Source organism: Macaca nemestrina, chromosome Y, assembly GCF_043159975.1.
Source record: "Macaca nemestrina isolate mMacNem1 chromosome Y, mMacNem.hap1, whole genome shotgun sequence".
In the NCBI taxonomy this organism is placed as follows: Eukaryota; Metazoa; Chordata; class Mammalia; order Primates; family Cercopithecidae; genus Macaca; species Macaca nemestrina.
In genome coordinates, this window is record NC_092146.1 from 10,967,665 (window position 1) to 10,972,804 (window position 5,140).

Sequence of the window (5,140 nt, forward strand, 5' to 3'; positions counted from 1 at the left end):
TGGTTTCTGACCCAGGACAACAACTGAGTGTGCCAAACAATTTACCTCTGGTCAAGGAGCCTCCAGACGACTCGTTGAGCAAGTCTCGTGACACCCTGCAATTTTCAAGAGCACAGAGAATCTGGAGCATCTGGCCTGTCGCCCTCGCTTGTTGCTTCTCTGTCGCTGTCTGTCGAGGAGGCAACCTCACAACTGTGGTGGTTTTTGGGGTGGGGAGAGCCAGGCCAAGAAACCTGCACTAACTAGGGAAAGGAGACAGAGGAAGTGGTTGCGGCCGAGGGCGGGGGGCGGGGTGATGTAAGGCGGCTGCTTCCTCAGGGTTCAGGAGCCGCAGGAGGCCCTTGTGTGCTGGATGTTGGACACGCTCTGCTGACGTCCAGGTGTGTGGTGTCCTCTCGTCCTGGGCTTCCTGACGGGTGGGCCTGTCCACCTGAGGGAAGCCCTGTAGGTAGAAGGGGCTGCAGGGTCGTGCCTGGCGCTCCCTATGGGAATGGCTTGGGTGCAAAGGAGGTTATGTATGCTCAGGGCCTACACCCCTTTGGGTCCAGCGCCAGCAGCGGGGAGACAGGCGCTTCAGCGCTATGGGAGCCTCTGGGTCGGCAAGGCAGCGCACAGCGGTGTGCACGCTGGCTGTCCATGGCCAGCCCTGGAGGCTGGCCTCCGGTACGTCTAGGGCATAGGACGGGAGCCCCTTTGGAATGCTCCTTTCCTTTCCGTACAGCACCCTCCGGGAGGAAGCCTGCTACGCGGAGTCTGTATTGTCATAGACCTGCCAGAGGGCGTGCCGGCCTTCTGGCCTCTGGAGCAGACGAATTCCACCTCAGCCTAACCAAGAGACTTTCCTCCCACGCGCCCGCCCAGACCCACTTTCCCCAGGCCGCCTCGGCTGCCCTCGCCCCAGCAGCCAGAGAGACTTCTCCTCTGGATCTGCAGTATTCCATTCCATCTACCTGGCCTGCCCAGTGAAGTGAGATGTTTCATACGTGCCGTGTGGGTCAATGGCTTGCCACACTCAGGATGTCAGTGAGGGCACAGGGCTTCCATGCCCAAGATTCCAAAGGCCACGCAGCCCGCGTGTGCCTGGATGCAGCGCTACCTGGCGCAAGCCCCGAGGGCTTCTCAGAGGAGGCATAGCTCGGGAGGTTGGGACTGCAGGCCAGCCTAGGTTGCTGCTGCCCGGGGAGACGCCCACCGCCCTCGCACTGACTGGCCGCCAGGGGAGAACCGCGGTCTTGGAGGGGCTCCTGGGGCCCTTCGGTCTCCATGTCTTCCCGCGGCTCCCTGCGCCCTTTGCCTGCAGTCCCTTAGGGGGCGCCTGCTAGCCCGGCGCATGCGCCCTGAGGGCCCGCCGTCCCACCGGCTGCGGTGAAGGGCAGCGGCAGGGTTCCTGCGGTGAGGGTCCGGCAGCACAGGCGGTGGTCAGTGGGAGTCCGAAGGGGGGCACCGTCTTCAGGATGGAGTCTCTACAGGAGGGGGAGGCCGGGGCGCAGAGCCAGCAGGGAGCTTTGGGGGAGGAGGCGGTGCTGGGAGCGGATGACATAATGGCGGAGGTGGAGGTGGTGGCCCACCAGGAAGCCGACGAGAAGCGGCAGGAGCAGGTCCAGCGGGCACAGCCTGGCCCTGGGCCCATGAGCCCAGAGTCTGCACTGGAGGAGCTGCTGGCCGTTCAGGTGGAGCTGGAGCCGGTTAATGCCCGAGCCAGGAAGGCCTTTTCTCAGCAGAGGGAAAAGATGGAGCGGAGGCGCAAGCCCCACCTGGACCGCAGAGGCGCCATCATCCAGAGCATGCCTGGCTTCTGGGCCAATGTTGTATCCTTTGCAGTGTTTCTTCTGCTTTTCCAGTTGAGCGGTGCTCTTGGGAAGTGTAAGGAACTTACGGGCGGCTCGGCGTCGATGTGACCATTTGGGGAACACGGGTGAGTTTCCACAGACAAATGTGGCTGAAGAAAGCCAGAGCAGACACGGGTACTATTTTCCTGCGTGCGTGAGAGAAACGCTTCATGGTGCCAAGCAGCAGACGTTTGGGGCATCTTTCTGAAGAGCAGAAGCGAGTTCTCAGCAGAACACGTGTTGCTGTGAATCAAGCTATCGTTTTAAGGGACTGTGACTGCTCCGCCTTGCCAGTCCGATCTGGGACTGGGCTTCTTCGGGTATGAGCAGATTCTGCCAGGCCTCAGACACCGGCAGTTCTCTGCATGTCGCCCCTCCCCGTGTCAGTGCGGTCAGCCTCACAATGATACACCCTCGGTGAAACCCGAGAGGTCTGAATTCAGGGGGAGGGAGAGGAGAAAGGGAGGTCATTCATGGATGCAGATCTGAAAAAATCCCCTAGCCGCCCCTCTGGGTGCTCTTAGGCCTTCCCCGTTGCTTCTAGCTTTTCTTTCCGTTGCATCTCGAGGCTCTTTGACCTCAATCAGATTGCAAACCACCCTCAGATGTCGGCCCTGATCACTGACCAAGATGAAGACATGCTGAGCTACATGATCAACTTGGAGGTGAGGCCGGGAAGACTAAGGCTGGAGGGTTGAGTGGGGGAGGCTGAGGGAGATAATTTATTCCTGCAAGCAACAGTGGGCACCTCAGCCAAAAAGGTGTTTAAGCTTTCTCCACCTTGTCCGGACAGGTGAAAGAAGCGAAGCATCCCGTTCATCTCTGCCAGATCATGTTGTTCTTTCGGAGTAACCCCTACTTCCAGAATAAAGTGATTACCAAGGAATATCTCGTGAACGTCACAGGTGACAGGTGGCTCCCAGGATGGGTAGTGGAAGGAGGAAGGTGGGTGGATCAGTGCCAACGTGTTCCAGCCCCCTTACCAAAACATCCTCTGTCTGTAGAATACAGGGCTTCTCATTCCACTCCAATTCAGTGGTGTCAGGATTATGAAGTTGAGGCCTATCGCCGCAGACACAACAACAGCGGTCTTAACTTCTTCAACTGGTTTTCTGACCACAACTTCGCAGGATCCAATAGGATTGCTGAGGTGGGTCCTTGCTGGGAAACATGAGGAATGACCCCGGTGTGTTCCCAGCTGCTTGGGTCACCAGTCTGAGCTCTCATGAGGCCTTTTCCGGTTGATTCCCCTGACAGATCCTATGTAAGGACCTGTGGCGCGATCCCCTGCAATACTACAGGAGGATGAAGCCACCTGAAGAGGAAACAGAGATTTCAGGTGAGCCGTACAGTGGGAACTGGAGCTGTCTGATACCCAGGATAAGGGTGTTGACACACCTCTCTATTCAGGGAGCCTGGAGGCTCATTTCAGAAATGTAGAACCTGGGGGTCCGTCTTATCCATGCCGAAATTCCTTGAGAGGAAGACACAGCATGACAGAATCCAGGACATTCATGGCATTGGGCTGAAAAAGGCACATGAGACACTGCACTGCAAAGCAGGTTATAACTGTGGAGTCTTAAGCCCGGGGAAGCATAGTGCGTGTCCACACTCACTGAGAAGTAAAGCCGAGTTCTTACCTTCAATCTGTGGCACTTGGTTCCGTGGCCGACAACCCGACGGGGAGTCATCTTACCAACCCCTAAAGCTTGGGCTCCCGGAATGTGCCTGGTTGTCCTCCTTGCCACAGACCACAAAGGACTGTTTAGATCGATGGATTTCCTTAAGCTATTACCCCATCGGATTTCCGTGTGCTTTTAGTGTACAACGCGTCTTGTTAGCTGACTCCTGTCACAGAGAATACTGGAAATGGGGCAGGTATTGCAGAGAATAGTTTGTAACACATGCACGGTAGGAGGAAGTTGAAGAGATCACAAAAGGGGAAGGGGTAGTCTTTTCTCAGCAGGCCGTAAAATTAAAACATTTTAAATGGTGGCTCAGAGGAGATGCATTTTGACATGTGTTTGTGTTTCTCTAGGGAACGCGCAGATGTTGGGTTGAATATGATGGAGCATCGGACACAGGTGCTGTGTTCACCTAACACGGCAGAACTCCTGAAAACTTACTACAGTATGCAGGATGTCAGTACTGAGCATGGTCTTGTGCACAGGAACTGAAGGACAAGCAGATCCAGTCACAGCAAATGAAGACAGGAAGCGGGGTGGGGGAATTGAATTGTATGGAATAAAAAATAAACAGTATTAAGGATGTGTGGCTCTGTGTGTGTGTGTGTGTGTGTGTGTGTGTGTCTGTGTGTTTGTGTGTCTGTGTGTGTGTGTGTCGGTTGATCCCCTGGATTCCGCTGTCATAATGAATTGATCAATCTATATGTTTGATTCTCTTCATGAAAATGACCAGTCTGTGTGGGAGCTGGGCCTCTGAATTTGTAGAGTGAATTGGTGTGAAATGTTTTGGGATTCTTTCTATAGGACAGAGTTGGGGAGGTACAAGAAACAGAAGACAGTTAAGTTGACAGCTTACTTCATCCTATGGAAGCAGAGATAGTTCAATGACATTGGGTGATGGACACTGAGCTATCCAGGGCCCAGTTTGCTGGGGTAAGGTACCTGCAAAATCCTTCATTTTGGGTATCATCAGACACATTAAGATAGCACAGGATAATGGAAATGTTAACGTTATCTTTCGTGTCGAATTCACAGCTTATTTTTCTTTAAAGGCGAATGCGTAATCTTTTTCTGGGACAATCAGCCTCTCAGGACTTCTCACACACCAACGTGAGAAGAAATGAGCACATAAGGTATATGGAAGCCTTATGGGAAAGGTTTCAGAGGCATATGAGAAGACATTCAGGATACGCACTTTTTTTTTTTTTTTTTTCTGGCGTAGGTGACTAAGGCAAAACACAAACATGCAGAAGTGAGGGGAAAGGTGGTGGATTTGTGGAATATAAGATTGCCTGAGGATCCATGCCTGGACTGTCTGTCACTTGATGACCCAGAATATGGACGATGTTGTTGATGTTTACATCTTTAGCTGGGTTAAGCTTTTCTCCAAGATGCTTCTTTAGGTGAGGAGGCGAAAATGTACGTAGCTAACACCAATGCGAGTGCATTTTGTGCATTTTTTTCTTTACGATTTTCCTTAAAGTTTTATTAAAGCAATGACCTGGTCTATTAAATATAATACTATAATGTACAAATCAAACCTGGACACTTACCATAACTCTGATATGTAAGAAATTCCTCTTGGATGGTCAGAATGATCTCTACCACGTCCCCCAACGTTGCCGT

At 53.2% G+C, this 5,140-nt stretch overlaps 1 pseudogene; it reads left to right on the forward strand.

Annotated features, from left to right (window-relative positions):
* Positions 1-1,315: 1,315 nt before the first annotated feature.
* On the forward strand, positions 1,316-4,091 carry LOC139360971 (testis-specific Y-encoded protein 2-like; annotated as a pseudogene).
* The last annotated feature ends 1,049 nt before the right edge of the window (positions 4,092-5,140 follow it).